The 22,284-nt window shown below is 37.1% G+C and overlaps 1 protein-coding gene and 1 pseudogene across 3 annotated transcripts in view; one reads left to right on the plus strand and one right to left on the minus strand.

Annotated features, from left to right (window-relative positions):
• Window positions 1-22,284, plus strand: part of CARF (calcium responsive transcription factor) — a 100,201-nt gene that overhangs the window by 68,606 nt on the left and 9,311 nt on the right. The window contains exons 19-20 of one of the 3 annotated variants that reach the window (XM_043577524.1): window positions 13,033-13,086; window positions 13,294-13,516. The exons of the other annotated variants lie outside the window; for them this stretch is intronic. The gene's annotated coding sequence lies outside the window, so the exon portion shown is untranslated. Of the gene's footprint in view, window positions 1-13,032; window positions 13,087-13,293; window positions 13,517-22,284 lie in introns of those variants that run through there. 3 annotated transcript variants of the gene reach the window in all.
• Window positions 18,191-20,212, minus strand: LOC122481664 (annotated as a pseudogene).

Here is a 22,284-nt window from a genome sequence, read left to right on the forward strand (position 1 = left end):
TTTTTTTTTTTTTAATTTTTTTTTTCAACGTTTATTTATTTTTGGGACAGAGAGAGACAGAGCATGAACGGGGGAGGGGCAGAGAGAGAGGGAGACACAGAATTGGAAACAGGCTCCAAGCTCCGAGCCATCAGCCCAGAGCCCGACGCGGGGCTCGAACTCACGGACCGCGAGATCGTGACCTGGCTGAAGTCGGACGCTTAACCGACTGCGCCACCCAGGCACCCCCTTTTCTGTTTCTTTAAAATTGCTTTTAAGAGGGGCTCCTAGATGGCTTAGTCCGTTGAGTGTCTGACTTCGGCTCAGGTCATGATTTCCTAGTCTGTGAGTTCAAGCCCCGTGTGGGCTTGGAGCCTGGGAGCCTGTTTCGGATTCTGCGTCTCCCTCTTTCTGCCCCTCGTCCACTCATGCTCTGTCTCTCTCTCTCTGTCAAAAACAAATAAACATTTTTAAAAAATTGCTTTTAAGAGATATTTCTGGTTAAAACTAAGAAAAGAAGAAAAAACTTGTTGCTTCCAAGATGAAAGGCTCTGAACCAGGATTTAAAGGGTTTTTATTATCATTTCATTTATAAATACAAAGTTTATATATTATACAGAAAATATTCATAAAGTATTCCTGATAGAATGAGTTAATCATATTGGTTTAAAGGATTGAAAAACAATTATCTTCCTGACTTTAATATATGAAATTAATGCCAACACAGTATGCTAGTTATACAGGAAAATTGAATATCTCATAATTTAAACTTTATATATTTGTTACATTGGTTTTTTTTTAATTTTTTTTCTAATCTTACATTGGTTTTATGGGACAAATTATTATTATCATTATTTCTATAAATTAAGTTTACAAAAATTTAGATTCATGATTAACTAGATAAAATTGTAATGATGGATATTTTTAAAAAGTTTATAATCTCAAGTTATTTCTATAATATCAAAATTCTTGGGATGCCTGGCTGGCTGAGTCAGAAGAGCATGTGGCTCTGCATCTCGGGTCATGAGTTCAAACCCCATGTTAAGTGTAGAAATTACTTAAATTAAAAAAAAACAAACTTAAAAAAACTTTAATATCAGAGTTCTTAAGAACTTTATACTTAACTAAAACTTCAATTTCTAGTTCCTCAGCTAACTTAAAAACCTTAGACAGGGGCACCTGAGTGGCTTAGTCGGTTACGTGTCTGACTTCGGCTCAGGTCATGATCTCACGGTTGGTGGGTTTGAAACCCGCGTCGGGCTCCGTGCTGACAGCTTGGAGCCTGGAGCCTGTTTCAGATTCTGTGTCTCCGTCTCTCTCTGCCCCTCCCCCACTCGTATTCTGTCTCTGTGTGTCTCTCAAAAATAAATAAACATTAAAAAAAAAAAACTCAGATAAAGGTTAAACTGAGTTAATTGATACATAGGCTTTGAATACTTGGACAAAATCTAAAGAAAACAATGAGTGACATTGGTCACTAAACATTATATTTTACTGTTATTCTTCTTTTTAAATTTTAATGTTTTATTTTATTTTTGAGAGAGAGAGACAGAGTACGAGTAGGGAGGGGCAAAGAGAGAGGGAGACAGAATCTGAAGCAAGCTCCAGGCTTTAAGCTGTCAGCCCAGAGCTCCATGCAGGGCTCGAACTCGTGGACTGCGAGGTCATGACCTGAGCTGAAGTCAGATGCTTAACTGACTGAGCCACCCAGGTGCCCCTTTATTGTTATTCTTATCTATTTAAAAATAGATATAGATTGGGGTGTTTGGCTGGTTCAGTTGGTAGAGTAAGTGACTCTTAATCTCGGGATTCTGAGTTCAACCCCATGTTGGGCCTAGAGCTTACTTCTAAAAATTGAAAGGAGGAAGGAAGGAAGGAATAGATTTATAGGACATGAAAATATTTTTGGATTTTGTTATATACATAGTTTCCTTAAAATTCATAAAGACAATATGACAAACATGCTCATTAGAAAAATAACTATGCAGGGCGGCTGGGTGGCTCAGTCGGTTAAGCGGCCGACTTCGGCTCAGGTCATGATCTCACGGTCCATGAGTTCGAGCCCCGTGTTGGGCTCTGTGCTGACAGCTCCGAGCCTGGAGCCTGTTTCAGATTCTGTGTCTCCCTCTCTCTGACCCTCCCCTGTTCATGCTCTGTCTCTCTCTGTCTCAAAAATAAATAAAACGTTAAAAAAAAAAATTAAAAAAAAAGAAAAAACTATGCTAAGTGAAATTAGTCAGAGAAAGACAAAAATCATATGACTTCACTCATATGAGGACTTTAAGAGACAAAACAGATAAACATAAAGGAAGGGAAACAAAAATAATATAAAAACAGGAGGGGGACAACAGAAGAGACTCATAAATATGGAGAACAAACAAAGGGTTACTGGAGGGGTTTTGGGAGGGGGTATGGGCTAAATGGGTAAGGAATCTACTCCTGAAATCACTGTTGCACTATATGCTAACTAATTTGGATGTAAATTTTAAAAAATAAAATTAAAAAATAAAATTAAAAAAAAACTAAGTAATTCCTCATTTTCTGTCTTCTAGTTTTGTCTAGGGAGAAATAAAAGTTGATCATATAGGTTAAATGGAGAAAGTAAGACTATATTCAGTTTAATTACAGAGAGATATTTGTTTCTTAAAGAAATTTTTGCACCTAGGAGGATACATTGATAGGATGCTGAAATGGCCTTCTAAAAGCAGAGCTTCAGCATTAACTCAGAGGCAGCATTCTGAAAGGGTGGATACCATCCTTGAAGAGGTAATATATGCATAAATCAGAGACCTCTGTATAGTGCTGTGTTTCCAACAGGAAGAATACATGGGTCCAGTAACCATGGGACAGAAGCAGGAGTAGCCCCATTTACCTTAATTTCCAATGACACACTGGGAGATTTTGTTTCCCATCCTTTTAATTCTGGGCTCTGTAGGTTTGGAGGTCCTGGTCCCCAAAGCGAGCATACTCTTGCCAGGGGGAACACAAAGTTTTTATTCAACTATAAGGTAAGGCTGCTGTCAGTGCACTTTAAAGTCCTTGTATCCAGGCACCAACAGGTAAGAAGAGGCATCAGCATACTGGCAGGAGTGATCAGCCCAGATCAGCAGAAGGACTTAGAGCAGGGGGACTACATGTGGAGCCTAGATGATCCATTTGGACACCTTTTGGTCCTCCTGTGCCCCATTGTAACTGTGAATGGATGCATGCAGCAGTGTCTGCACAAGAACAAAATGGTCACTCAGTCCTCTCAGGAATTAAAATTTGAGTCATAACACCAGTAAGGCTCCAAGACCTGGTGAGGTAATACCTGATGGTGAGGGAAATTAGAATAACTCCTGGAAATGGGAGAACATGAATACCAGTTTTAGCTCCAGAGATCAACTGCAGCATCAGAGGTTCCTTCTGAGCATCAGAGGTTCCTTCATTTCAGGAAGATGGGCCAGAAGAACTATGGGAGACTGGCAATCTGACCTGTGGGGAGAGAGAAATCTATTCAGCACAAGAGGTAGGCCATGGCAGCAATGAAAATGAGCCCTCAGAGCTCCTGCTGCAGATGGAGTGATTAATAAGTGGCCCCAGCTGCTGCTCTGGATCTATCATGGTGCCTGTGCAGAAGCTATGCTTCTCACAGGCTGCTCTCAGCCAATGACTGGGCATGGCAAAGGTACTAAGATGGTCCCACTTCTGTGAGGAGGACTCTGATGGGTAACATGACCTGAGTTTTCCCCATCAGCCTTGTAGACTTTACGCAATACTAATGGGGCCCGTGCATTGAAAAACTCAAATTAGACCCCCAAAACCTCATAAATATCTTATCTTTGTCCTTCCTCCTCAGACACACTGCTAAGATCTGTCAAAGTAGTATTCTCCTTACTATAATAAGCAAAAAACGTAGCTTTGCTTTATCAACAGGTTATTTGGTGGTATTATTAGGCAGATAGCATTCAACAGATGAAAAGGAGCCATCATTCAGAAAGCAGAGAGAAGATCTTCACAGGTAGGAGGAACAGTAAATGCAAAGGCCTTGATGTGGAAAAAAGGTATTTAAGGGCAGAAAGCAGAGCAGTGTGGCGTTAGCTTAGGGGCAATAGAGAAGATGGTGTGGAGTCAGTGGTAATCATAGTGTCAATTTCATTCTGAGTAAAACAGAACCTATTACAGGATTTCTACTGGAGAAGTGATATACCTGGGTTTATATGTTGTAGAAGAATATGTTATACAGGGACATGAATGGAAACAGGGAGAGCAATAAGGAGGTTATTAGAATGGCACACACATGAGAGCTTAGGTGATTTGCATCTAGAGTGATAGTGATACAGGAGGCAAAGAGAAATGGAAAAATTCAGGTTATATTTTGGAGATAGAATCATCAGGACTTGTTGATTGGTTGGCTGTTGGGGAGGGCATGTGGGGATGTGTGTGAAGGAAGGGAAGGAATGAAGAATGACTCCAGCCAGGGTTTTACCTGTGAGCGACTGTGTGAATGAATGGTAGTAAATTTTACTGAGTTGAGGAAGACTGATGGGAAAGAATAGACTTGGAAGAGAAAATCAAGAGCTCGTTTTTGAACCTAGTTAGTTTTGACTTCCAAATGGAACTGTTAAGTTGGCACTTACAGACACAACTCTAGATGTCAGGATTGGACATAAACATTTTTGTGATTTATCAACATATAGATGGTAATGAAAAACTAGAGAACAGAGAGATCACCTGAGGAAAAAAAAATGCGGATAAAGAAGAGAAGAATGCCCAGGATCTAGCCCTGAGGCCCTCCAACATAAAGGTTAGCTAGAGCAGGAAATATGACTAAGAAGTTAAAAGGAATACCACGAATGCTTAGAACTGGTCAGTTGAGTCCACTTTGGAACCTGTGAGGAAATGTCAGGGCAAGAAGTATCTCAAATTAGATTAGTTGCAAATTAAAGCAAATTCTCAGTCCTTTAGTTAACAAATACATATTCAGTGTATTATAACAGTGGTGTTCAAAAGACATTACAATATAAGGTGGTAAACCCTTAATATACCAAGTATATGTGTAACGCTCCCCTACAAGTGAGGGATATCAGATCTCTAGACTTGATTATAAAAATATTTCAGAAAAGTCTTTCTGCTTTCTATCTAGTCTTTTTAAAAGCAACTACCTAAAAAGATCAATTTTTGTTTTTTTTATACATTCAATTTTAGGTTTAATAAACATTAAACTTCTTAAACTTATTTTGCTTTTACCTAAAATATGGTTTTAGGTGGAAGTAATAAATTCTGGCTTTAAAAGATGATTAGAATTACATAAATATATTAACTGTTCTTAAGAAGATCCTTCCTCTCTTTTTAGATTTGATTAACATTTGACAATACATTGTAATGTTTTGATATTAGAATTAGGTGAATCAAAACTATGAGTGTATTTGAACTTTCAAGAAGAATTTAACCAAAAGATATAGGAAAGAACAAAATAAAACAATGTGGTAGATATAAAACAATTTGTGGTTTTCAGAGTAACAGACTTCTATATCAGTTGCATAATAGTAATTATTTATTCATGAAGTCTTTTTATTTCCATGGAAACACTGAGATCATTTTAATTTTTAATTACATTAGAGTTTACAGTTCCATAGATTTTAACTGTAGTAGCAAGCACAAAAGCTAGAGCTCTACCCATTTCTACTGTAAAAAATATAAAGGAGGAAGAAAGGGTTTAAAATGATGATGAATTTCACTTAGTTACAACCTTTAACTGTATATTGATTATTTCTAATTTCTCCTAAACCTGCCCTACAATTTTATGTCCAATTAATTTTTCCATTTTTGTCTATACCCTTCAGGTAAAAGTATTTTCACAGGAAAAAACTGCAATGCAAAATTGAGCAATGGATGCTGGTAAAATAGGTAGTTTGTGAGATAAGTAAAATAGTTGTGAGGTAATAGAAAAAGCAGAGAACTAGCTCTGCCACTTAGCTGAATTATCTCAGGTGAATCACTTCATTTCTCTGGCCCTCAATTTCTTCATCTGTACCCTGAGAGAGTGAGGTTGAATGATAGAACTCAGTGGTTCTATGTAAGTGATGAATCAATGGATTCTACTCCTGAAACCATATGTTAACTAACTTGAATTTAAATAAATTGAAAGAGAAAAAAAAAGAATTCAATGGTTCTGTGAAATGGCTTGGCTGTATGGAGTCCAGGACTTGTGGGAACTATCCATGTGGGCCCTACAAATATGTTGATAATATTTCTCATGATATGAGCATTTGTCAACAGGGACTGGTTTGAAGGTTTTTTCAAAATGTCTTTAATTGATGCATAATATTGCATAATATTTTTTTACATCTATTTTATTCATTCCCAGATTGTTGAACATTTAGATATTTTCAATATTTTTAACATCAAATGTCATTTTTTGCATCTCTGACTACTATGTTTTTGGTTTGGATTCCTAGACATAAAGTAACTAAACAGCATAAGCATTTTTACTCTTGATAATATTATCAAATTTCTTTCCATAAATGTTATATTGTTTTAGTCTATCTCAAAGTAATTTTTTTTTTTTATTTGAGAGAGAGAGTGTGAGTGAGGGAGAGGGATGGGGGTGGGAAGAGAGACAGAGAGAGAGACAGATAGAGAGAATCCCAAGCAGGCTCCATGCTCAGCATAGATCCTAACAGGGGGCTCCACCCATGACCCTGGGATCATGATCTGAGGTGAAATCTAGAGTGGGATACTCAACTGACTGAGCCCCCCAGGCACCCTATCTCAAAGTAATTTTTGATTGTGCATCTGATCATGTCCTCATGAGAATTAAATATGATAATTTAAAGACTTTTCTAATTTGAAATACTTTACTTTTTTCAAATTAACATTTTTTATTAGTGAGGTGTTTTCATATATATTTTTTATGTGAAATACAATCTTTTCATTAGCCCATTTTAATACTGCAATTTAGTTTTTAAACAAAATACATTTCTGTTGGCCTAGTACTTTTTAAAAAATGTTTAGGGATGCCTGGGTGGTTCAGTCAGTTAAGCATCTGACTTTAGTTCAGGTTGTGATCTCATGGTTTGTGAGTTCAAGCCCTTCATCAGGCTCTCAGCTCTCAGCGTGGAGCCTGCTTCGAACCTCTCTCCCCTTCTTTCTCTGCCCCTCCCCACCTCTCCCTGACCCTCCCCCATCTCTGCCCTCCCCCACTATGCACATGCTTCTCTCTCAGAAATAAACATTTTAAAAAAGGAAAAATATTATAATTATTTGCTACCTAGCAATGTGCACTTTCTTTTTAACTTGCTTGCCCTATCCTTTCCCAAATTATGTAGCATGCATACTATCAGTAATGGTGGAACATAAAGTCATTGTTCATTTTGATAGAGTAGGCAGTTAGTTAGGATCTAGCAGGAGGCCTAGAGGCCAGCAAAGAGGAAGTACAGCTATCTGGAAAGTCAGAGGCCTGTCCTAGCAGCACTCCACAAGAAGCTGGATCAGACCAGACAGATCCAAGATGGCAGGTGCCATGACAGAAAACCCCTGACCAAATAAGGAAGAGAAGGCTCAAAACCCTGCTTCTAAGAAATCCTCAGGCCAAGCAATCAATATCCCATGCCCTAGTTAACAGCTGTCAATAAGAGATAGAAACCCAAACCCAATATCACAGTTCCTGTGCTTGCTCTTTCTTTTGTGCTCTTTTTTTTATTTTAGTTTGAGTATAGTTAATATACAGGGTTATAATAGTTTCAGGTGTACAATATAGTGATTTAACAATTCTATACATTACTCAGTGCTCGTCATGATAAGCCACGTATTTCACCCATCCTCCCACTCATTTCCCCTCTGGTAACCATCAACTGATTCTCTATAACTAAAGAGTGTGTTTCTTGGTTTGTCGTCTCTCTCTCTTTCCATTTGCTCATTTGGTTCTTAAATTTCACATGTGAGTAAAATCATATGGTATTTGTCTTTCTCTGACTGACTTATTTCCCTTAGCATTATATCCTCTCTAGCTCTATCCATGTTGTTGCAAATGGCAAAATTTCATTTTTTTATGGATGAATAACATTCCATTGTGTATATATACCACATCTTCTTTATCCATTCATCAATCAATGGACACTTGGACTGTTTCCATAATTTGGCTATTATAAATAATGCTGCTATAAACATAGGGGTGCATGTATCCCTTTGTATTATTGTCTTTGTATTCTTTGAGTAAATATCAGAACTGTGATTGCTGGATTGTAGAATAGTTCTATTTTTAACTTTTTGAGGAACCTCCATATTGTCTTCCACAGTAGCTGCACCAGTTTGCATCCCCACCAACAGTGCACAAGGCTTTCTTTTCTCCACATCTTCACCAACGCCTGTTGTTTCTTGTCTTGCTGATTTTAGCCCTTCTGACAGGTATGAGGTGATATTGCATTGTAGTTTTGATTTGCGTTTTCCTGATGATGAGTGATGTTGAGCGTTTTTTCATGTGTCTATTGGCCATCTGGATGTCTTCTTTGACGAAATGTCTGTTCATGTCTTCTACCCATTTTTTAATTGGGTTTTTTTTGAGGTGTTGAGTTGTATAAGTTCTTTATTTTGGACACTAACCCTTTATCAGATATATCATTCGTAAATATCTTTTCCAATTCTGTAGGTTATCTTTTAGTTTTGTTGATTGTTTCCTTTGCTGTGCAGAAAGAAGCTTTTTATTTTGATGTAGTCCCAAGTTTATTTTTGCTTTTGTTTCCCTTGCCTCAGGAAATGTAGCTACAAAAAAGTGGCTACAGTTATTAGTGTCAGAGAAATTACTGTCTTTGTTCTCTTCTACGATTTTTATGGTTTTAGGTCTCACATTGAGGTCTTCAAGCCATTTTGAGTTTAGCTTTGTCTATGGTGTAAGAAAGTGGTCCCGTTTCTTTCTTTTGCATGTGTAGCTGTCCAGTTTCCCCAACACCATTGTTGAAGACTGTCCTTTGCCCATTGGATATTCTTTCTTGCTTTGTCAAAGATTAATTGACCATATAGTTGGGGGGCTTTCTATTCTGTTCCATTGATCTATGTGTCTGTTTCTGTGCCAGTAGCATACTGTTTTGATTACTTTGTAACATAACTTGAAGTCCAGGATTGTGATGCCTCCAGCTTTGCTTTTCTCTTGAAAGGTTGCTTTGACTATTCAGGGTCTTTTGTGTCCCATACAAATTGTAGGATTGTTTGTTCTAGTTCTGTGAAAAGTGTTGGTATTTTGATAGGGATTGCATTAAATATGTAGATTGATTTCAGTAGTATTGACATTTTAAGAATATTTGTTCTTCCAACTTATGAACATGAAATATCTTTCCATTTCTTTGTGTCATCTTTAGTGTCTTTCATTAAAGTTTTATAGTTTTAAGAATAAAGATCTTTCACCTCTTTGGTTAAGTTTATTCCTAGTATTTTATTGGTTTTGGTGCAATTGTAAATGGGATTTTTCCCTTTCTTTCTTTCTTTCTTTCTTTCTTTCTTTCTTTCTTTCTTTCTTTCTTTCTTTCTTTCTTTCTTTCATCTTAGTGAGAGAAGCATGCAAGTAGATGCAAGAGAGGGGCAGTGAGAGGAAGACAGAGAATCCAAAGCAGGCTCTATGCTAACAGTAGACAGCCCAACGTGGGGCTCAGACTCAGGAACCATGAGATCAATACCTGAGCTGGAGTTAAATGCTTAACCAACTGAACCACCCAGGTGCCCCAGTGAGATTGTTTTTTTTAAATTTCTCTTTCTGCTGCTTCATTATTGGTGTATAGAAATGCAACAGGTTTCTGTATATTGATTTTGTATCCTGTGACTTTACTGAAATCATTTATCAGTTTTGTAGTTTTTGGTGGCGTCTTTTGGGTTTTCTCTATATAGTATCATGTCATCTAAAAATAGTGAAAGTTTTACTTCTTCCTTACTGATTTGGATGCCTTTTATTTCTTTCTGTTGTCTGATGGCTATGGCTAGGACTTCCAGTACTATGTTGAATAAAAGTGGTGAGAGTATACATCCTTGTCTGATTCCTGACCTTAGGGGAAAAGCTGAGAGAAAAGCATTTCCCTGTTGAGTGTGATGTTAGCTGTGGGTTTTTTATATTGGGGCTTTATTATGTTGAAGAATATTTCTTTTAAACCTACTTCGTTGAAGGTTTTTTATAATGAGTTGATGCTGTACTTTTGTCAAATGCTTTTCCTGCATCTCTTGAAGTGATTATATGGTTTTTATCTTTTCTCTTATTGATGTGATCTATCTCATTGATTTATTTGGGAGTATTGAACCACTGTTGCATCCCAAGAATAAATCCCACTTAATCATGGTGAATGATTTTTTTTTATGTTTTGTTGGATTTTATTTGTTAGTAATTTTTGAGGATTTTTGCATCTATGTTCATCAGAGATATTGTCCTGTAGTTCTCTTTTTTTGTGGTGTCTTTATCTGGTTTTGCCATCAGGGTGATAACTGTCCTCATAGAATGAGTTTGGAAGTTTTCTTTCCTCTTCTATTTTTTGGAATAGTTTGAGAAGAATAGATATTAACTCTTCTTGAAATGTTTGGTAGAATTTGCTTGGAAGTTTTTTTGATTACAGATTCAATTTCATTGCCAGTAATCACGTTGTGTTCAAATTTTTTATTTCTTCCTGGTTCAGTTTTGGGAGGTTATGTGTTTCTAGGAATTTATCCATTTCTTCTAGGCTGTCCAATTTGTATAATTTTTCATAATATTCTCTTACAATTATTTGTATTTCTGTGGTATTGGTTGTTACTTCTCCTCTTTCATTTGTGATTTTTGTTCTCTCTGTTTCTCTTGAGCTAGTCTCCTTTTACATCTCAAGAGTGTACTTTCAGTTTAATGAACTTTCCCGCTTGTGTCACTCCTTTGGTGTGCTGTGTCTGTCCTTGAATTCTTTCTTGGGATGAAAACAAGAACCTTTGGCAACCTCTTTGGGTTGGGCTGGGTGGAGGCCCTAGGGCCTGGGGTCTCTGAAATTCACCCAGCAACAATTAACATATATTTACTTAGTTCTAAAATATGGTAATAGATAACACTTATTGAGTGCCAGATGCTTTATATTTATCATTTAATCCTCACACCTGGCCTGGGTTTTATTATCCCAATTTTATGGAAGAAAAACAAACTCAGAGGGATTGAATACTTTACCCGAGATTATACATAGCTAAGAAGCCAAGAATCAAAAATGTAAACCCAGGACTTTTTTACTCCAAAGTCTGTGTTATAATCAGATTTCACTCTAAATTAAATAATTCATGAACTATCAAAATTCACCATGAGGAAGAGTATGCTTCCTGCCAACCTAGAGTGTTTATAAATTAAAAGATAAGGGACTGTAGGATATAGATTAATATATTAATGGGGGAGCAAATATTTTTTTCAGAGTAGTATTAACGCTTTTATTTTCAACCCACCTTGATCTTTGAAATCTCCTGAAACAAAATATTTAATTAAAAAGTTGTTATAAAGATCTAATAGAGGACGGTATTTAAGTTTTCTTTTTTTAATGTAAGTTCTTCACCCGACATAGGGCTTGAATTCACAACCACAAAATCAAGAGTCACATGCTTTACCTAGTGAACCAGCCAGACACCTTGAGGGACAATCTTTAAGGAACATTGGCTCTAAGCCATTACTGTCTTAGATTTTGTATACCAAATAGTTCAGAGGATATTTAAATTGGAAAATAAGCATTTCATTCTGTAATTCATACACATTTGGAGCTGTCTAGATTCCAGATCTTTTCTAGTTTGTCAAGAATTTATATTACAAGTGGATGTTGACTTTTGTCACATAATGCATCTATTGAGATAATTGTATGGTTTTTCTCCTTTAGTCTATTAAATTGGTGAAATGCATAGACTGATGGGTTTTTTAAAGTTTTATTTTAATTCCATTTAGTTAACATTCAGTGTATATTAGTTTCAGGTGTACAGTATAGTGATTCAACCCTTCCATATATCACCCTGTGCTGATCAAAAGTGTAATCCCTACTTTGGCTCAGGCCATGGTCTCACAGTTCAGAAGTTCAAGTCCCTCATAGGGCTTTGTGCTGATAGCTTAGAGCCTGGAGCCTGCTTTGGGTTCTGTGTCTCCCTCTCTCTCTGCCCCTCCCATGCTCACACTCTGCCTCTCTCTCTCTCTCAAAAATGAATAAACATTAAAAAAATTAAAAAAAAAAAGTGCAGTCCTTGATCTCCGTCACATGTTAACCCAGCTTGTTCTCTATATAGATGGATGTTTAAATGATACATGTCATACATATTTTTTGGTACACACATGCACAGTTTCTCCAGCTCCATACGAAGTAGTTGGATCATTGGATATACATGTAGCTTTACTAGATAGTGCCAAACTGATTTCCAAATCGATTGTACTAGTGTATACCCTCACTAACAGTGTATGATAATTACAGTTGTTTCATATCTTTAAAAATACTTTTTATTGTCAGACTTCCTAAATATATAGTGGGTTTTAATTGTGGTTTTAATTTGCATTTCCTTAATTGCAACTGAGTTTGAGTACCTTTTCAATATTGGTTCACCATTTGTATTTCCCTTCCTGTGAATGGCCAATCTAAATATTTTGCTCATTTAAAAACTTCTAGGGGTGCCTGGGTGGCTCAGTTGGTTGAGCGTCCAACTTCAGCCCAGGTCATGATCTCATGGTTCATTAGTTCAAGCCCAGAGTCAGGCTTTGTGCTGACAGCTCAGAGCCTGGAACCTGCTTCAGATTCTCTGTCTCCCTCTCTTTTTGCCCCTCCCCTATTCACGCTCTGTGTCTCTCTCTCTCTCTCTCTCTCTCTCTCTCAAAAATAAATAAAAACATTTAAAAAATTAAAAACTCCTAGATAGTTTCTATTACTTTTTTTGTTGGGATTCTATACATATTCCAAGTAAGAGTCTTTTATTAAAAATATGTTTTACAAATATATTTTCCTTTTCCAAGGTGTCTTTGCTCTCTCTGTAGTGCTTTTGAGGAACAAGCTTTTTAAATCTTATTGTAGTGAAAGTTATCAATTTTGTCCCTTATAGCTAGTGCTTTGTTTCTTGTTTCAGAAATCACTGTGTGGAAGCTTAAACGAGCCTGTGCAGAGAGACCACATTTAACAGGTTTTGTGGGTTTTTTGTTTGTTTTGTTTTTGTTTTTAGAGAGCATAAGCAGGGGAGGGGCAGAGGGAGAGAGAATCTCAAGCAGGCTCCATGCTCAGTGTGATGCAGGGCTCAATCCCACAACCCTGGGATCATAACCTGAGCCGAAATCAAGAGTCAGATGCTCATCTGAGCCATCCGACCGAGCCATCTATTTTATGTTGACAGTCCAATGAAGTTCCAAGTCAACAGGCAGCATCAACCACAGACATGTAAGTGAAGATGTCTTCAGATTATTTCAGCCCTCAGCCATTGAGTCACTCCCAGCCTTTGAGTCTCCCAGCTGAAGCCCCAGACACTGTGGAGTAGATACTAATCATCTCTTCTTTGCTCTACCCAAATCCCTGGTCCATAGAGTCTGTGAACACAGTAAAATTTTTGTTTTATGCCACTAAGTTTTACTAAGTATTGTTTAATGCATAGCATAATTTTATTTTGTTAAAAACATATACTTGCATCATTGAATAAATTTAGAAAAGTGGGGAAAATACACATAACTGAGTTGTCATGGTTATCTCTGGATCATGCATATTTACAAATAATGACACAAAGTTAACTGAAAGGAAGAGAAATTTCATTCAAATTTATTTATTTTTTTTAAGATTTATCTTTAAAAAAATTTTTTTTTTCAACATTTATTTATTTTTGGGACAGAGAGAGACAGAGCATGAACGGGGGAGGGGCAGAGAGAGAGGGAGACACAGAATCGGAAACAGGCTCCAGGCTCTGAGCCATCAGCCCAGAGCCTGACGCGGGGCTCGAACTCACGGACCGCGAGATCGTGACCTGGCTGAAGTCGGACGTTTAACCGACTGCGCCACCCAGGCACCCCTCATTCAAATTTAAAGATACCTGAGGATCTTTCCAAATATTTGTTTTTTATTAAATTTGTTTAAACAAAACAATAGCAACAGTTCATCTATTTCTTCCACCCTCCAACCCCTGCCTCTGGCAACCACCAATCTGTTCTCTGTATCTATGAACTTGGATTCTATTTATTAAAAAAAAAAAAAGAGAGAGATCATACAGTGTTTGCCTTTCTCTTTCTTATTTCACTGAGCATAATGCCTTCAAGGGGCACCACAAGGTCTTAAGATGATTTGTTATGTAAGAATTGTGGAATAAAAAGACCATGGGAACCTTTAAAAAAAAAATGTTGTGATAGATGCAACCTAACAGTTTTTAGTGTCTGGAAATACTGATATTATAAGAGAACCAAACAAACTATGCTCAATCACCTGATGATGTTGGGAATAGGGTAGTGTTCAGACTACACATTGTTCTCCCCAAATCCATTTTCCATAGTATTACCTAGGTATATGGACTCCTAGTGAGAAATAGAATTTTCCAGTATCCTTTCTAGCTAGATGTAGGTGTTGACTAAAGTCTTGCTCATGGAATTTGAGAAGTGAGTGCCACTTCTATGTAACCAAAAGGAAATGGTCCTTCATTTCCACTTTTTCTTCCTTCCTGTGAGCTGGTTGATAAGGACAATATCCTGTGAGTTCAAAGAGCAATGAGAAGGGGAGAACTGGGGCCCTTGAATCTCATTGTGGGATCGAGGTGCGCTACCTACCTTAAGACTGTTAGAAAGATATAAAATTCCCATCTTATTTAATCCACTGCATTTTACATCTATATTACATTAAGCTCTCCCTCCACCCCTTAACTTACACAGGTAGTTAAGAATAGGAGGGGAGAGACCGAAAGATAATAGGATTTGTATGAGCACAGCCTAGGAAGTTGGCAATGTTGGAAATTATCAAGATACCACTTTAAATCAAAATCTGTAAAGGGTGGATCAGGAATCTAAAAAGGAAAGGAAGTTGCTGTCTTTAATCATATGTTCACTCATTTGGTCAGTTATTGGTCACTTAAGTATCTGGAATTTATACTCCCTTCCATAACCTCTCTTGTTTTTAATAGCTATTACAACATTCTGATGAGAAATAAAATTTATAATGCCTAAATTATTACATAAATGCCTATTTTGGCTTTTAGCGTTTTTTGCCTTTTTTTTACCATATCCTAGTCAAGTAAAATAACTGCACCTTTCTTTCTTTCTCTCTCTGCTCTCTCTTTAATGATAAACTATACATAAGGTAAAGTTTACCATTTTAACTATTTTTAAGTGTACAGTTCTTTGCCATTCAGTACATTCACACTGTGTGCAACCATCTCCAGAACTATTATCCGTCTCCAGAACTTTTTCTTCATCTCTAACGTTAACTCCATAACCATTAAATAATAACTCCCCATCGTACACTGCCCTAAGTGGTTCTCTTTTTTGTAATAAAATACCCACTAAAACATCAGAAAGCTTTTAATGAGACTGAGTGGATAACTGCAAACAATAAGATATAATTGGGAAAGTGGGCATTTGATGTTAATTTTTTTTTAAAGAGAGAAAGAGAGCATGAGTTTGGGAGGGACTGAGAGAGAGGGGGACAGAGGATCTGAAGCAGGATGTGCTTGACATGGGGGCTCATACTCATGAACCTTGAGATCATGACCTGAGCTACAGTCAGAGACTTAAGCAGCTGAGCCACCCAGGTACCCCAAGAAAGTAGGCTTGTGTATGCCACTTCTATTTGTAAAATTATTCAACTGAGGGTATTTTCTTTACAGTGGCTGCTTGATTTCTTATCTGGAAACCTAAAAGCTAAATGGAAATTTTTTTCTTTAGTTTTCTATTCTTCCTCTTAATTTGTACTGAAACAAGCTTTTGTTTCATTCAACTTATTCCTTTAGGGCACTATTTTCCATCTGCTTATTCGAAACTGGAAACCATAATCTTCTTGATCTCCTAATGTGTGTCACCATGATGAATCATATGATAAACAAAAGCTAATGATCCTTTTGGCAGGAAATAAATACAGGAATGGAATGCTCAGTAAACAAAGATCTTTCTCCTTAATTAAATACATTACAATAAAATAGGAAAAGTGAAATAGGTAACTTTTTTCAGAAATGTCTTCAGAAAACTGTGAAACATTTTGTGTTTTCATCATTGTTGACTTGACTGCATTTAATATGTATTAACCTTTACAAACTACCTGAACTCAGATGTTTTAATAAGTGTTACTATTTGATTACTATTAAAATTTTGTGGTAATATGAAAAAGTAAAGCCCTATGAGTCAGTCGTAGTTGTTTACCCCTGACACTCTAGATTTCATAATCTTAATTCCAAATACACTGATAATCATTAATCCACTTTATTACTGAAACAGAAAAAATGTAAGGAGCCAATAAATCAAACGAATATACAAATCAAAAGAATTATCAAAAAAACCCAGAAAACTAGTACCAGATGCAGTTCCTAAGAACTACTAGATTAATGTTAGAAATATCATATTCTTTTTTTTTAATTTCCTTTTAATATTTATTTACATTTGAGACAGAGAGACAGAGTGAGAGCAGGGGAGGGGCAGAGAAAGAGGGAGACACAGAATCCAAACCAGGCTGCAGGCTCTGAACTGTCAGCCCAGAGCCTAACGTGGGGCTCGAACCCATAAACCATGAGATCATGACTTGAGCCAAAGTTGGACGCTCAATGAACTGAGCCACCCAGGGGCCCCTCATACATTCTTTACTGTGAATAATGTAGGGGAAAAAAAGTAATTGAGATGTGTGGTTGTACAGCATACATGGGGTAGAGATTACATAGAGGTGTTTTTTTTTTTAATTTTCTTTTTAATTCATATAGTATTGTATTGCTGTAAGAAAGAAATAATCCTTGATACATAACAGTAAAGAGATCTCAGATACTTGAATTTGAATTAGAGCAATTGGATTTCAAGAAAGCTGCTTTCTTAGAAAATCTCTCCCAGCCTCAAATTTTTATTTTATTCACATTTAGGTAAAAGGAAATAATAATTTTAGAAAGAGAAATTGCTACTTTATAAGTAAAATTTTCCTGTAATTTCTTTTTTCTTCTTGATTAAAGATTTTTTCTCTACTGTAGACTTTGGAAGTCTTAACTTTCAATTAACTTTCCAGCCACCATTGAAAGTTTATTTTACGTGAAAGTGAAGTGGCTTTCTTTCATGTTTCAACTGAATTTTAATTACTGTATTCTGTGTGTTAGAAAGAGTGTAGGATTACATGTTGCCTTGGGAAAGATATCACAAGATGTAGGACAACAAATATAATTTTATTCTTGTCATGGCCTTGCTTAAAAACTCTAATTTTACACAGAATGAAATCTAAATCATTGATCCAGCATTCAGGACCTACTGTGAGCTAATTGCAACCTTTATCTTCCCAACCTCATCTCCTTCCTATTCTACTCTAGCTAGACTGCTCACGTAAATCACAGCCTCTTCAAAATTTAGAGGAGAATTTTCTGAGGAGTCAATCTTTTACCTAAGCAGTCTCTTTTCAGAATTCTTTTTTTTCTGGACACTCAAATTCTGACATTCCTTCAAGGTCTAGCTCAAGTACCACTTTCTTCCTTAAGCATAGTAATCATTTGGTAATATCTCCCTGCAACTCTCCGCACTGAATGTACCTTTACCTCTTTAAGAATTCTCTTCATTCTATTTATATTCTGTTCTTTATCTTATGTTTCAGATCTGCCTCTTCAGTCCTGAGTAATAAAGACGTTGTTAGAGGTATACTCAAGTAGAAAATACATGGGTGTTAAATTCAGATATAGCTAATTGGTGTGTATGAATTTTGCATTTCCCTCTTGCTAGCTAGCTGTGTGACCTTGTGCCAGTTAAACTTCTATACCACAATTATCTGTAAAATGAAGAGAATTCCATCTGTCTTGCAATGTTAATTTGATAGTTAGAGATAAAATATGTAAAGCATATGGTACATGTACATAGTAGGTGCTCAACAAATTATTATGCATAGTTGATTTTTAATCCCCATTCAAGTGGTAGCCACCAATAGGCATCCCTGTTGAGTTAATTTGCACTTTTTTTGGGGGGGGGGGTCATTTTAATACTTACAAAAAGTAAAACAAGATTATATCAGATAGACTGTGTACAGTAGCTGTGGCTTACAAAACATACCAGTAATTTTTACCTGGTGAGTATAAAGAGAACCAAGGAGGATCAGGTGTCTTTTACAACCAAGGGTGTACCCAGGGCATCACCACATTCAAGGACAAAAAAATTCACATTTTCTACATTGGAAAAAAAAAGCACAGATCTCCAAATGTCTCTGAAGACCGAAAAAGTCAAAGTTTTCTGAAGGGTGGAAAAGAAGAAATCTGAAACGAAACTCTAAATGTAAAAAGATTTTTACTTCACAAGACCAATTTTCTTGGCTTCTGTTTCATATATATCAACAATCTCCACATTTTGACTATAAAAACTTCTGCTTTTTCATCAAGTACCATGGCAACATCATCTAAAATGCCCTGAGGTGAATTATGAACCATAACCTTAGAACAAACAAAATAAACTATTGTAGCTTCTTCTTCACCTATGTATTTTATAATTTTCTTATTAATCCATGGTCTAATCCATCGTTCCATCAATATAGAATCCACAATAGACCAGTCCAGGGGATAAGCAAAGAGCCCAGGTTTGGCCATAGGGATTTTCTCAATGAGACCTTAATGTGTTTGAGCTTTTCTTCAGTGTTTACAGTGCCTTTGGCAGCATTTTTATCATCTTCACCATAATCCAAGGGAACTAGTTTCCTTTTTAGGGATACATCATCACTGTCTTCATCCTCAAATTTGTTAAAGACACTATCTATGGGGAGTTTCTTTCTCTTCACAGAATTAGGTTGACCAGGACTATTGGAAACACCCAGTTTAAGACTTAGCTCTATTTTTGGCCCATGTTCCTCAAGTTGCTGTTGATCTGGTGAATTTTCATGAGGAATAACAGTACCACAAGGAGACTCATCCCCAACAGTGTTGGGGGTTGCATTGCCACTGGCAGAGGAAACAGATGGAGCAGAACTAATGGGCCTCAGAGTTGGTTTGAGACAGGGCTTTTGCTCCAACTCTTCTTCCTCTTCCATTGGTTCCTCCCATTTTTCTTCTTTTTCTTGTTTTTCTTCTTCCTCTTGCTCTGATACTGGTTCTTGCTTTATCTGTGATTGTCTGCACAATTCAGCCTCTTGTTCCATCATCTGGATCCAGGTGCCCTTCAGCCAGAAAGGCACTGCCTGATTTCCTCTAGCTCTTCCTTCTCTTTTTCTGTCCCATTCATCTGCTTCCATTTCCTTTTGCCTACCAGGCAACCTTCTCTGAAGACCGCTTCCTCTGTAATATTTGGGATCGTCTCTATCATCATCATAATCTTCTAAGAATTCTTTTAGTCATTTAGCTTCTTTTGCCATTTATCTTCTTCTTTCTTCTCTTTCAGCCTCTTTCTCATACTCCTGGGTTTTCTTCTGTTCTCAGATTTCCCAATTCTTAAGGTACTCTTGGTAAGCAGCTTCTTTCTCTCAGAGTTTTCTTTCAAGTTTTCTTTGTTCATAAGCATCTTCTTTGTCCTCTCCTCAGTCCCACTTCTTGTCTCTCTCTCTCTTTCCCATTCCTTTTCTCACTCTCACTCCTGTTCTCTCTCTCTCTCTCTTACCTGCTCCAGTTCCCTTTCATGATCTTGCTCTTTTGTCTTGATCGACTCTGATCTGATCATGGTCCTGATCGTGTGCGGTCACGATCCCCATCCCATTCTTATTCCTGCCCTCGTTCCTTCTCTTTTTCTATATCATATTCTTAAAGTTCTCATTTGACTGTTAAGTTGGATCTAACCTGCCTCTTAGGGGGGTCCTGAAGGACATCTTGTGTGACTAGGAAATCCTAGTAACCTAAGGTTCTCAAAGGTGATGATTTTGCCCCCAGTTTTGCCCCCAGGATATATGGCTTTGTCTGGAGACAGTTTTATTTGTCACAGCTGGAAGATAGTATTTACTGGGTAGAGGCCAGGGATGCTGCTAAATAGTCTATAGTGAACAGGACAAAAAATCCAGTCCAAAATGTCAATAGTACTGAGGTTGAGAAACCCTGCTTTAAATTCATTGTCCTTTGGACTCTGAAAAGACAGCACAGTCAAAAGTCTAGGATTAAGGAGTTCTGGGTTCTAGTTTCAGTTCTGTTGACTACAAGTGGTGCACTGCAGGACAAGTCACTTAACTTACTTCTCTATCCTCTGTGCTTCCTACAATGTAAATTAGCTATGGATCTGTCCAGTACAGTAGTCATTAGCCACATGTGTCTTTTAAGTTAAAATTAAATAAAACTAAAAATTAATTTCCCTGTTGCACAAGTCCCATTGCAATTGTTTAATAGAAATATATGGCTAATGGCTACTGCACTGAACAACACAGATGTGGAACGTTTCCATCGTTGCAGAAATTTCTTTTAAAAATGTTTTAATCTTTATTTATTTTTGAGAGAGAGAGCATGAGCAGGGGAGGGACAGAGAGATGGAGACAGAATCTGAAGCAGTCTCCAGGCTCTGAGCTGTCAATAGAGCCTGATGCAGGGCTCGAACTCATGGACCCCAAAATCATGACCTGACCCGAAGTCGGACAGTTAACCAACCGAGCCACCCAGGATCCCCCCATCATTGCAGAAATTTCTGTTGAACAGTGCTTGTCAAGAATTTTGGTTACATTCAAATTCAGGCCTTGATTTTTCAATATTTAAAACGGACATATTGAATTACATGATCTCTAATGTAACTTCCAGCTTTCCAGTTTTGTGATCCCAATTTTTTTAAGTAAACTCTATGTCACATGTGGGGCTTAAACTCACGACCCTGAGATCAAAAGTCACATGCTCTGCTGACTGAACCAGCCAGACACTTCTAGTTTCATGATTCTAAATGAGAATATGTAAGTAATGTACCTTAATAAAATAATTATAAATGGGTGGCTAAGGAATTTTGGAAACACCCACGTTCTAATCAGTGTAATCATAGAGTGTTTGTATTAGCATGTCTGACACTGAAGCTTAGACAATTTTATGGTACCTACCGAAAAGGTATGGACAGGACTTCCAGTTTCTGGATCAGCATGTAAAGATCTTGAAAGTCATCACTCCATCCTAATACCAACTGAAAAGCTGAACAAACAAAACAGCTTAGCTCCATCAGAGATGTGAGGTTACAGGGTAAAAAACTACCCCCAAAATTGGAGCGACAGGCAAATACTGAGAATTACAGCTTACCAGAGCAGAAATCCTGAGCAGAACCCTCAACTGGAACCCATACTGTGATAGGAAAATCTAAACTATAATTGATGAATTGCTGGGGGCTCAAAGCGGGTAAGTCTGAGAGTTAAAAACTCTAGGGGAGTGCAGTCATGGTGGGGGGCATAATTTTGTGAGTTTTATTTCTAGGAGCTCAACCAACTTCTCAAAGTAAATATTGTAGAAAAATCCCCTCATGGCTCTGGCAGGGGAAGGGGGAAAGGAACCCTTTTCAAATAACCAGAGCATTCTTTCTTTTCTTTTTAACAAGGCCCACCATCAAGAGAAATTATTTTACCAGAGCCTAACTGATCCGGGGGTTAGGGAAATACCCAACTCCAGCCCACTCTAGCCATCCTTTCCCACTTAAGTGGGGGAAAAACTTAGAAACACTTATGAAGTTCACAGTTCAAAGGCACAAGCTCACTAAAGACTGAGACCTAATGATAGGACTATAGAAAGCTTCCCTTACCCTAACATCTTACCACCTCACTAAAGAAAAGTCCTATTTATTGCAGTTCCTTTTACCCAGCACATCACGTCTGGATATTAAAAATTTACAAGGCATACTAAAAGGCAAAAAACAATTTGAAGAGACAGACTAAGCATCATAACCAGACTCATAATATGGCAGGGATGTTGAGAATTATCAGAAAGGGAATTTAAAAAATTGTGATTAATATGCTAATAGGTACAAAAAAGAGATATACAGCATAAACAGAAAGATGGAAATTCTAAGATTCAAAAAGAGATGCTACAGATCAAAAGCACCATAACAGCAATGAAACATGACTTTTATCAGTAGACGACATGGCTAAGACCCTTTGAGCTTGAGGATATGTTAATAGAAACTTCCAAAATGGGAAGCAAACAGAAAAAAGACTGAACAAATCAGAACAGAATATCCAAGAACTGTGGGACAACAACAAAAAGTGTAATGTGTGGAATGAGAATACAAGAGGAGGAAGAAAGGAACAGAAGAAATATTTGAAG

The sequence above is a fragment of the Prionailurus bengalensis genome, chromosome C1, assembly GCF_016509475.1.
Source record: "Prionailurus bengalensis isolate Pbe53 chromosome C1, Fcat_Pben_1.1_paternal_pri, whole genome shotgun sequence".
Lineage (NCBI taxonomy): Eukaryota > Metazoa > Chordata > Mammalia > Carnivora > Felidae > Prionailurus > Prionailurus bengalensis.